This window comes from Chinchilla lanigera, unplaced genomic scaffold, assembly GCF_000276665.1.
Source record: "Chinchilla lanigera isolate Chin_1 unplaced genomic scaffold, ChiLan1.0 scaffold00011, whole genome shotgun sequence".
NCBI lineage: Eukaryota > Metazoa > Chordata > Mammalia > Rodentia > Chinchillidae > Chinchilla > Chinchilla lanigera.
The window spans coordinates 437,601-449,822 of record NW_004955412.1 but is presented as its reverse complement, the minus strand read 5'-3'; the positions used below and the strand labels follow the sequence as shown (position 1 = coordinate 449,822).

At 41.9% G+C, this 12,222-nt stretch overlaps 1 long non-coding RNA gene across 1 annotated transcript; it reads right to left on the bottom strand.

The window, feature by feature from the left end:
* Positions 1–6,129: 6,129 nt before the first annotated feature.
* On the bottom strand, positions 6,130–10,055 carry LOC106147851. The gene is made up of 3 exons (XR_001232849.1): positions 9,823–10,055; positions 8,931–9,144; positions 6,130–6,783 (listed from the first exon to the last, which is right to left on the bottom strand). It is a non-coding gene; the product is annotated as an uncharacterized LOC106147851 (long non-coding RNA).
* Positions 10,056–12,222: the final 2,167 nt, after the last annotated feature.

The following is a 12,222-nucleotide window of genomic DNA, read 5'->3' as shown; positions in this document are numbered from 1 at the left end:
TCTTACCAAAAACCCTAAGAGATCTTCTTTGAATAAGCCTTGAGTTTGCCCAGTGATGGAAAGAGAAGGAGTTTGTTCTCATTCTGTCTCTGTCTCTGCCTCCATCTGCCCCTTCTTACAGAGAAAACATTTCCTAACTCAGAACTGACCAAGAATGGAGCGGACTATTTTGAGTTCCCATCCCCCGAGGTCCTTCAGTAACCGGAAAACTACATCTGCATTCATTTGCTACCTACAGAACGCAACTCAAAATTTCCTCTGGTACTGTACCCAGCTCTAGGTCCCTAAACTGCAGATGAGGTGTAATTCTTTCCCTCAAGTCCCAAATAGCTCTACATAGCATTAAGGGAAATATTCCCAAGCCTTCCTGATATGAGAAAGAGACTCGGAGGTCCTTGGGTAAACAGCCAGTAAAATATTCTATACCATTAAGCAGAGATTTTTGTATTGTTTACTATATATTCTTTAATGTTTCATTGAAACCTAGCATACACTTATCCTATAAAATAAAAATTGAACAGGAGCAATCCAAAATTGTTTTCCATAGTCTATTTTCTTTAAATTATATCTTCTCGCCTATTCTATCTTAGAGTTAGGGGGTGACTGTTCTAACCTTCTTTTCCACAGCTCATTAATCTACTTTCACTTTATAAATGATGAGTACTAGAATTTCTCAAACTGGATATAAGCTGATATAGCTTAAGTTTATCTAGTTTTGGTGAGATTATTATCACGGAGTACAGACTTCTGTTATGAAGTATCTTATAAAGACATTTAAATTCCTAGAGCAACTTTTATTACAAGAAGTTGAACATTTCCTTCTGTTATTCTTTTTTTTTTTTTTAAATAACAGTCATAGTGCCTATGGCTTGTGAAGTTTCACGGGAAGCCATGAAGAGAAGCTGTAGAATGAGAGGATGCTTATTAAAATCCCACATATGTTATGTATGGATCTGCACTTTTTTTGACCTGCTCTCTGGGAGCTGTCCCAGTGCAGATTATACCAGGCTGAGCTGTGAAACTCAGAAAACTACAAACCTCTTTAAATGGGGCATTAGGAAGCTTCAAAACACCAGTTTAGGGATGCTTCACAAAGCTTTAAGTTTCTCAAAAGATATGAGCCAAATTGTGGTGCAAATGCTGCACGTTAACCTGAGAAAGCTAGCTGCAGTCAGCATTGAGCATGTCAGGCGGGCAACCTGTTAGAAACAGGGATCAAAAGTCTTATTTTGCACCCTTTGCGGAGCAAGCAAAACCAGGGTAATGATGAATGTGTGGAATAGAGTTCTTTGGGTTTACAAACTATAAATTCTCCACTTATTGGCTTTAGCAGACATAAATGAATAGATACTTAGTATAAAAGGAAGATAGAAATAAGATGGGAAGAACAGATGCTTTTTTTCAGGAACATTTAAAATTCTCAGAACCAGCTGGCTTGGAATTCTGGAGGAAGCCTTAATCTTTTGATCTGGTGGAAGGTTTCTTTGAAGGTTGAAAGGTAGGGAGGCAAGGAGGCTGCATGCCTTCTCTAAGAGCTGAAAGCTCCCATTTGGTGAGAAGGGGATGGTTTAAATCAGGCATGCAAAAATAAATTATGGAACCACCCACCTCTTCTCCCACTCAACTGCCTGAGCCAGGAATTCAGGCTGGCGGGCAATCCCACCCTGAGAACACTCAGAGAAGACACAGCCCTGGTGGGGGTTGGAGGTGGCGGCTCAGGAGGGGCAGTGGGTACTGCATAAACATGTTCCACCTTTGGGCAACGAAAAGCTTTTCTTGGAGACCTGATTATATGTGAGTCAAAGACAAACATCATATCACTGCAAACACAATTTAGGAAAATGCATTCTGGCTTTTCTACAGATCCCAAAGCATATTTGACACAATTCCTAGCAGCAGTATCTGCTCTGTAATCATTATCTGTCTGAATTTTTATATACAGCTTATAGTCTGCTCTAGAAATTGGCTTTGCAAAAGAACTCTTAGAGGAATTCATTCAGTCTTTTTCCTCAGTGAAAGTTACTGAAAATGCCAGACACTTACAAGATGGTCATAACAAAATTAATCAATTCAGTTCTTCTTGAAGAAATTAAAAGTTTAGTAGCAAAAACATAAACACACAAACAAATTAAGGGTACTGGTTAAAAAAATACTGACTGATTTCCATTCCCTCCTTCCTTCAATCTGGATAAAATGATAGTAAATGAATAGAAAGGGATATTAATCCTCAGGGTCACAAAAAATAAGAGAAGAAACTACTACAAGGGGGCAAATTTGTGGAATAAGGAAAACAGACACAAATAGAAAGTTTAGAGAAATGAAAGAGGTTATGACTCAGGACCTGCCGTGGCTGAAGTGGGGAGATTTTGCAGATGTTATGAGTACGTGCTGGGGGTTGGGAACCGAGGACATTGGACACGATTACTGACCCTACTTTAAATTCATGACCACCAACCAGTACGTTGAAATCTCCAGTACTGCTAACCTTGGAAATTTCAATGTCGTGCACCAAATGAATTCCACTCATTGTGGGCATAGTGGAGCAGAGAGTGAGGGGAAGCTGGTGAAAAAGTTCTCTTCCCTGATTTGCGTGGCAGAAGGCACCTGGCTCCACTTGTGTCTGAGCTGAAAGTGAGCCGATGGGTGCCATTGTCCAAATGTGTCCCATGGTTGCACACGGTTCCAGTAAGCCTCCAAAAAGAAGAAGAAGAAAAAAAGAAGACTGGAGAATCAGAAAAACAAGCTCTCTTATTAGCATAAAATAATTAGCTAAATACAAATGGGAAGCAAACCGAATGGTGAGGGAGTTCCTGTTGTTTACCTCCTTTCCAATTCTGGACTGCAGTTTCCAGAAGCAACAGGAAGGCAGTTTTGCCCCAAGAATTTTTAAACCACATAAATCACTCCAAGTTCCCTTTGATATGCCCCAGCTACCCAGTATTTTCCAAGAACTCAGCTCAACTTGCTTGCTGCTAGAAGTCATAAAGCATGGCAGCTCCAGAGAGAAAGGTAAGTTCTTGCCCATGTGCCCGTAGAAGTCTGACACTGTAAGAGAAAAGACTCATAGTCTTGCTTGGAATTTTTTCTAGTGACCCCAACTTAACAGTTATAATTATGTGAAAATGTTGAGTTGTGTGACTAGGGCTAGTCAGTGGGTGGAATTTCCATTCCTTTTGTTTTTTTGTTTTTTTTTTTTTTTGATAATTCAATGAGAAACAGATTACACATCCATGGCTCTGCCCCCAGTCTCTTTTTGCAGAAGCCAAAAGCTGCCAGGCTGTACATAAAGACCATGCTCAGCTTTCCCAGAGTGCAGAGATGATCTAATACTGACACAGATTACATTCACATATATATTTTATTAATTAATATTTTTTCTGATTATGTATTCACCACCAGTAATTTGGGAAATTCAGAAAACTACAAAGATGGTAGAATTGATGGTTGCTTGATGTTTAATTAATCAGATACATGTTATGAGGATACAAAAATAAAGACTTCTCAGGACTCTAAGTAGAGAAATCTGGTAGACAGTAAAATCACAAGAGAGAGAACACTAAAATATTGCAATAAAATAAATTATTTAGGACATTTAAGCTTGTGCTACAGGAAGATGAGTGGAACATTTAGACTGAGTAAGAAATGGGTGAGGCTGACTGTACCTCAGAAAACAGCTAGAGATTTGGAAGTCATCTGTGAGTACATGGTAATGCACACCTTGGTGTGGATGAGGAAGCCCAGTGCTAACATGGAGGGCAAGAAATTGGGTAGAAAGGAACTCACAAAGAAGACTGGATGGAACACGCAGAGAAGTACGGCAAAATTCAATGGGAAATGACAAAATAAAAGCAGTCAATGTGGACAATATTTCCAGGAAAATGAGTTGTGAAGGAGAGGAGCGAGAGAGCAGGGGATGTGTGGGAAATTAATTCAGGAGATAGGATGAGAAATGCTCTGTTCACCCCTTCCTCACCATAAAGAGTAACCAAAGCACTAGAGGAATCCTGTGACATCACACTCAGCTTGTTTTTCATTCCACCAGAAGAAACACAACTGTGTTTAAATCCAGCACTGCCTGCTGTACACTGGCATTCACGTAGCTTAGTATTGCCTAGAAAAAAACTTACAGAGCTGTAGTGCTCGGTTTTACCTTGGTCACACGGCCATGAGCTTTAAATAGGTTCTTAGAGCTGCCCACCCACACCACCACATGCCCCGCGGATTCCCTTTGTCTTTTTTTTTGCAAGACTACCACACATCTTTTTGTTCCTCAACAGACCTCTGGTCCTTTCTCTGCGTCCTCATTCTCAACCTGTCACCCAGCTGTGTATTTCACTGAGGAAAGAGAGCGGTTAGGAAAGCATTTCTATAAGCTCCCACCACCTCTCCCTTTCGGTGTGTGTGCTCTGCCCCCTCTCTGGCTACTCGAGATGACTAAATGATTGCTAATTCCTCCACAGTCACTCAGGGTCCCATCTAACCCAACTCCACCTGCGAAGTCCTCAGACTTTCTCCTGCAATCGGGCATCCAAAAAGGTAGCATTTTCCAGCCCACAGTGCCTCTAGAGCAACACATGTTCTGACAGTTTGGTGCTTTACTGCACCATTGTCTACTATTTCCAGTACTACCCCTGATTATCGCCCAGACTTTTTGGTCCAGACCTCTCTTGTTTTAGTCCCATATGCATGTGGAATGCTCCAGTAATGTAAAGCTAATTATAATCTCTTCTCAAGTGATCTGATTTTTTCATTTTTTTTTCTGTGTGCCTTTGCTTTTGCAGCGTCCTCTGCCTGGAATGATACTCTTTTTTTCTGATTGACACATAATAATTGCATATTTTTATGGGATACAGTACTATGTTATGTTTCATGTATACTTTGTGCAATGATTAGATTAGGTAATTAGTACATCTCTCACGTTAAACTTGTATCATTTTTGGTAAGTACTTTCAAAGTCCTTTCTGCTGTCTATTTTGACATATGCAATGCATTCTTGTTCACTGTATTCACCCTGCTGCGGCATAGAGTGCCAGAACTTATTTGCATCTAACTCTAACTTTGTGCCTGTTGGCCGGGCCCTCTAACTCCACTTCCTCTCTACCTTTCCCAGCCATTGGTAACCACTATTCTAGTCTCAACTTCTAGAAGGTCAACTATTTTTGATTCTATAAACGCACGGGGTCATGTGGGAATGGTTTTCCTGTGCTTGACTTATTTTACTTAATATAATATTCTCCAGGTCCATCCTTGCTGTCACAAATCACAGTGCTTTATCCCTGTATATGACTGAATAATTCTCAATGTGTATGTGTACTACATTTTCTTTATCCAGGGAATGAGGTCCTTTTTGCTTTATTTTATGAGCCCGTACTCCCTAACTTTCTTTCTATATCTAGCTAATTGCTCACCAACTTCAATACTAAGAGCTCTGTCATTCGTGTTCTCATTCATTCATCCCACAAGTGCTGGCCAAGCTCATTTTGGGCACCAGGCAGGATGGTAGCTATTGGGAAATCAGTGGTGAGCAGCATGAATACAGACAGCTCTGGCTCTTCCAAGAAAAATTGCAGCCTGGACAAGGACTTTTTTCTCTGAGGTCCTTTAATGTCCTCTGTATGTTTTTATTCTTCATTTCTCCCATGTGATATAACTTTCTATTTATGTTTGGTTCTGTTTAGTAGATCTTGAGTTCTTTGAGGCTGACAAAAGTGTATTATTCATCATTGTTGAAAAGGGCATGGTTTTAAACATCAACCATGAAAATCCTTTTTATAGTAGGAAGAGTAAATGGAAATCTAGAAATACATATCTTAGAAAAACAGAACTTTTAATTTCTGTATTATTACAAGCATCACAGTTCCTGGATTTTGTACAGTAGTTCTGATTTAAACTATTCTCTTCTCTTCCACTATCAAAATATGGAACCTATCAAGTACACTGATTCATTTCTGAAAGCATGGTGCTGTCTTGTATAGCCTTTTTTCTTTGGAGAGATGGGTCTAAGTGTTGACATTTCTTAAATCTATTACTTTACCTAAGGTATCTTACTAATCAGTTTTGAAAATTTTCTGAATTTATTTCTTAATTTACAAAAATAAAGATAATAATGATAATGCTTAACTCCAAGCTCTTTTTCTAAGGTCACTATATTGCCCAGGCTGTACCCGATTCACTGCCCTCCAGCCTCAGCCTCTCCATTAGGAAGAATTATAGGCATATGACAATATTCCTGCCTCTTACCTCCAAGTTCTGTGGTGAATACTGAACTAGATAGTGTACGCACACTTAGCATTCTACCTGGCAATATCGCTGAAAAAATGTTACTTCCTTCTCCCATACACAGCAGCTAAATTATTTGTCCAATATATGTTAAGTCAATCAGTAAGCTACTGGTATGTTTTTACTCCAGTGAGTACTGAAAGCTATGGGTACAGACGAGTACCTCAAGGTCCTTATGCTATTACTGCAAAGTCTCAGGATAAACATAGGCAAATAAACGACGAAAAGTTTCAAGTGCGATCGAGAGAGGAGAAATAATAGAGAATCAGTGATATTTGGCTAGAGGAGGAAAACATGACGCTAGAGCTCAGTACAAAGCCATAGAGAAGCACCGGGTTTCAGTTCATGTGCTTTCTGAAGGGCTTGGCTGTGATGAGAAGGATGGTGAGACCCAGTTCAGGTCCAGAGGGAAGGAGCGGCCCAGCCGATAGCTCGAGTGTCCTGTAGATTTGCTATGGGTTTCCACAGGAGCCCCGCCTGTGTGCTGAGGCTTCCTCAGAGGACCTGGAACGATGAGGAAAGAAAACTATTCTTAGCTCAACTCTTCAGAAGCTTTATTTTCGTTCCTTTCCTTTTGGTTCCCTCAGACTCTGGCTTATAAATCACTTCATTCCCTAACAGACTGGTTGGGCAGGACTGGCTGCATTCTGGAAGCTGGGCAGGCTCAGCACCACAGTGCTTGCAGTTTACAAGAGGTAGAGCTTCAGGGTGAAGAGCTGGGCTTCTGCACTTGTCAGGAGCCTCTTGGGAAGCTGGGTTTCTGACTCTTCTTGCCCTAAATCTGCCACACTGTGAAAAATAACAGCCAAAAATATTATTCCCAAGGTTTCTATAGGGTCTCTTGTGTATAAGAAACAGAATTACCTCAAGATGGATATTAACTTTCATGCTGGCAGGCCCACAACATGCATCTTTTAAAGCCTTTCATTGTACAGAGCCTGGTCTAATAAACTCTCAAACCGTCATATCTGGTGGGGGCCTCTGAGGGGAAGACCAAGCTACCGCACATACAGGAAGGACCCCAAAACTTTTCTTAGCACTGAGACATTGCAGTAGGGGAAAATCTAAATGAGTCTCTTAGAAAGTTCTAGAAGATTTTCCACTCTATGTCTTCTTTGAGAAAAAGAGTTGGCCTTCTGAGAAAACTGAGCAGGAGATGAGGTCACACACCTTGTTATGGGACTTTGCTCAGGGCTGACTTTCATTCATACATGTGTGCATGTCCTTTCGTAGGTCTAAGACACATCAGCTGCCAGGGGCAGATTGGGTTCCTTAGGCCTCCTCACCACAGCAGTTGGGAAACAGTTTATTCCATGTACCGCTAGAGCTTATTAAGATGGCCTGTTGTGAGTTACTGTTCCCAAGGCAAACCCACAAAGAGTAATGGTCATCAAAAAAAACAGAAAGGAAAATAAAGGCTAAATTGTTATGCTAGAGAAGCCGACAGAAAGAATGTCTGAGTGCTCCTGAGAGGTATGTTTGAAGACGTGAAAGTACGTGTGTACCAGGCGGGTGCTGGGGTGAGTGGGGAAGGTCTGCATGCCCGAGGGAGGATGTGAGACTCCGCCCAGCTGGTCGGGCAATTCTGGAGCCAAGGGTGTCACGAAGAAACCGTCGCTTCTGCGACCTGAGAAGATGCTCTGAGGCACCAACACCCATAGAAAGTGGGAACCCTAGAAGCTGCTCTTGCTTTGTTTGGAGACAGATGGCTCCCTTGCTGCGATGCCCTGGCCCCTTCTGCACGCCTCACACCGGTCGCGCTCGGGAACCTCTGCTCCTTCTCTCATCAGCAGCAACACAGTTTCCCCTGAAGATCCGCCCGTTTCTCTTACCACGCGCTCTGAGGCTTGGGCACAGCTAGACCCACGTCCTAACTCTAGCGTGGGCTTGCACTAGCCAGTGAGAGCGCAAGACGAGGGCATCAGACGAGCCAGTGAGCGCGTCAGATTTACCGGCCACTGTACGAGCTTTAGGAATAAGCCTGTGTCTCCTGCTGGATCATTAAAGCCGGGAATCTTGCTGCACGTCTGGAAGAAGCGGCAGTGCGTAAGTCGCAGTACCTTCCAGTACCTTCGTTTCCCTGGGGGGCGGAACTGAAAGATGTTAGCCTGTTGGCCAGCACTTGAAGAACCAGCCTGAGGATAAACCGATATTGAGGCCAGCGGAGCTGAGAGGTAGAGAATAAAAAATTACATATATTTTCTGAGTATCTGGATCTTGCTGCACTTGAAGCTACTTCAGCCCCTTGTTTTTCAGCAAAGTGAAGCAATAAATCCTTTTGCCAATTAGACGCATATTTCTCACAAGCCATGGCTTCTGAGGGCCCAGCTCACTGCCACTTCAGTTAACTGGATTTGACTCAAGGACCTGAGTTTTAGAAAACTGTTAAGTGCTCCAAGGAGGACCGTTATCCAACTAGGAAATATGGGACCACCATACGGGACCACTCTGAGCTACTGTAACTGCCCATCTTGCATCTGTCTTTCAGTAAATGTTTGCCTGCAACATTCATGCAGAAGGAGGACTGCCCACATTAAAGACGGGAACTCCAGTGTTAAGTGATAGGTGAGGATTCACCCATAGTAAGACAGTACTGGGGACCTCAGTGCACCCATGTGGGCACCGGGGGTCAAGTCAGTTCTTTAACTTACCCATTCTAATTTCTTTGCCTTGCTTAAAAATATTACTGCTCCTGATGAAATATCTCACGTACTGACCCGACAGCAGTTGTTAGTCAAATCTGCGCATCCACTGAAGCTATTAAGGTTGGGAGGATTTGGAATCCAGCAGATTTCAGTTCAATTCTGGTTTCACAAAATATCCACTATTGGGGCTGGGGATTTAGCTCAGTGGCACAGCGCCTGCCTGGCAAGAGCAAGGTCGTGAGTTCGATTCCTGGTACCGGAAAACAAACAAACAAACAAACACAAAAACCAAAAACCCCCAAAAACAAAATGTCCACTATTTGACTTGAGACAATTACTTAGCTTGTGGAATTGTTTGAACTAAATGAAACTAAAAAGCAATGATAATAATGCATCAAGCCTATCCTTCCAGTCCACTGTAATCGTACCTCTACTTATTTTCTAATCTTCTCCCCGTTATGCACTCCCCACCCTACATAGCACGGTACAGACACACAGATTAGACAACATAGCTGAACGTGCCTCATAGCTCCACCATCGTGACCCTAACTTGATAGCTGCTTTCACTGGAATGTCTGACCATCTATCAGGCCCAGCTCAGACTGTACCTCTTCCATGAGTCCCTCATTGGGTAGGTCAGCTTCTTCCTCTGATCTCCTAGAAAGTTTCTGAGTGGAAGCTCTCCATTTACCACCCTATACTGGATATTTGCTTTCATTCATATGTTTTATCCCCAGTGAGATTTTTATCTAAACTTCTTTCTACTGCCCTGTCTAGGATGTTACACATAAATATTTCCCAACAAATATTTTCTAAAGGCTTTATTTTTCTCCTAATCAATCACTTGTCACCGAGTAATACTAAAATTCTAATAAGTAAATTTTAAAAGAGAACCTACCTCCCTAGTTCCATAACCCCACAAAAGCTGCACAGCTTGAATTAAGGCCTGTCTTCTGCTTTTGAATTTGCAATTGGAAACATATGGTGATTTGGAAGACAGCCATTTTTCTCTTCTTTCTTTTTTTCCTCTCTGAAAAAAAAGCCCTTTAAAGCCTCACTAAATATGTCAAGAAACAGCAATGAAAATGTCAAGAAATTGTAATATTGTTTACTGAAACACACACACTCACACACACACACACACACACACACACACACACACACACTACTGTTGGCATGTTTACAAAGTTCCAAGTTAAAAAACAAGGGCTAACTTTAGATTTTGGATTTTTCCTTCAAGTCATAATAAGAAAAAACACAAACATCAACTGAAAACCTCCGTGCACAAAACCTCTTACTCACTTTGAAAGTGCCACCGGGCACTTTCAAAACCAATTTTCTAGAAAAAAGATTCCAATTCTTAGCTCACTGAATCGCGAATCCTGCCGCCCTGATAAGGGAGGGCACCGAAGTGCCACCGCCGGATCTTATACTCCTTTTCTGGATGGGTCGTTAGAAATGGAACCCGTATCTCACGCATTCTTTTCTAACCCATTTCCCATCTCATGGGAAGCAGTGTTCAAGACTGTTCCTCAGGTCTGAACCCAGAGGAAAATGAGCAAACCCAGCTCCCATCAGCAGCAGTGCCAAGCTTTTGACAGCTGTAATCAGCACAGCAATCAGTGGCGGATCGTGTGTAGAAATTCTGACTTCACTTGGGACATTCCCACCAGTACTGATGAGGCCTTACTAACAAAGCTCTGGCTTCCTAAACACCCTGATAACAGCAGCTGAGTGCTCAGGGCAGAGGACAGCAGAGGGGACTTGAGTGAGTATTGATTATCTCGCTTTCTTCAAGAGGAATCCCTGACTCTCGAGCCATGCTGTCCCAGAGGCGACGTTACCTCCTCCAGAATCTCCTCGGGAGACCGACAGTTCCTCACTGTTACCCTTCATTCCCTGTGTTTTTCCTCCCAACTTTTTTGCAAGAATGGGTAAATATCCTAAATCCAAGGTAAACAGAGGTTTCAAGATATTTGCGTGTTATATGATCATGGCCCTTTGTATCGCATCCTTCCTGCAGCAAACTTTTTCCCTACAATCCCTGGAGTTTCAATGATAAGAGACTCCATCACTAGTCAAACTATTACTCATAAATAGGCCAAGTCTCAGATGCTTTGTGAGCCCTTCTTTGAACACGTCAGTCCTCAGGGAGCATGCTCATAATCAGTACCCTTAGAAATGCGTGAATTATGCCTTCATCTGTTAATCACTGTGAAATGCATTTTCCATGTCGGTGAGATATTCTTCCTAAACAAACAAGTGTGTCATATCTTATTTTAGTATTAAGTTTAAGAGAATTGTGGAGCAGAAAATCTCTGTCTCATAGTAGCTCTGTCACTACCCAGCCATGAGATATTAAATTATTTACTTTCTATACCTGACTTTATTTTAAAATGGGAATGATAATAGTAGATACCTCATGGAAGCAAAATGACTAGTAACAGAGTTAATAGATGTGAGATGCTTTGAACAGGCCTAGAAAACAGTAAACGTGAAATAATATCATGTACTAAGTCCCTCACCACCTTTTATAATAGCGTACACCGCAAATTGGCTCATCTATCAAATATCTATTGGGTGCCTGCTACAGAGCAAGGACCATACGTGCTACTGTGCGTATATACCACAAAGTAGCTATTATGCGCTAACAAGGCAGGGATGAGTGATATTAACAAGGCTCCTTCATGGACTTTAGAGAAGAAACAAAATGAACAAGCAAGTGCAGTAATATAGCAAAGCATATAACAGTGTAGCATATCACAACACGGAGAATGGTTTTAGATAACCGTGTAAGTTTTGTAGAAGCAAAATAAGGGGTAAAGTGTGATGGGGAGTAGTGTGCCAGAGGCTGGGGCATATTTTGAGTAATCAATAGCATTTAATGGTCAGATCTGGAGAAAGGTTCACTGAAAATCCATTGCAAAGCGAGCAGCTGTGCACAGCAAGTCCATTTCTGAACATCCAATTAGAAAGAAGACTGCGGAGAACAGAACAAAATGTGAAGTAGGCTGAATCTTTCCTGGGCAGTCCGTCCCTCACTTTAAGCACCCACTCATCTGGTTCAGTTCCTCAGAGCGTGTTTGCTAATCGCTGCTTCCCAGAGCTGTCCAAAGAAATTTAATCAGTGATTTAATCTGCAAAACTTTCTTTTCATTTCCCCAACAAAATTGGCCCATCCTAAGTCCTCTTCCCTGAGGCTTCTGATTCTCTGTGCTTTAGGATTAGTTGATTTATTCTGTAAAATATTCCAGGCATGTTTTCTAGCGGTGCTTATGTGTGAAAGGGAAAAGTCTTG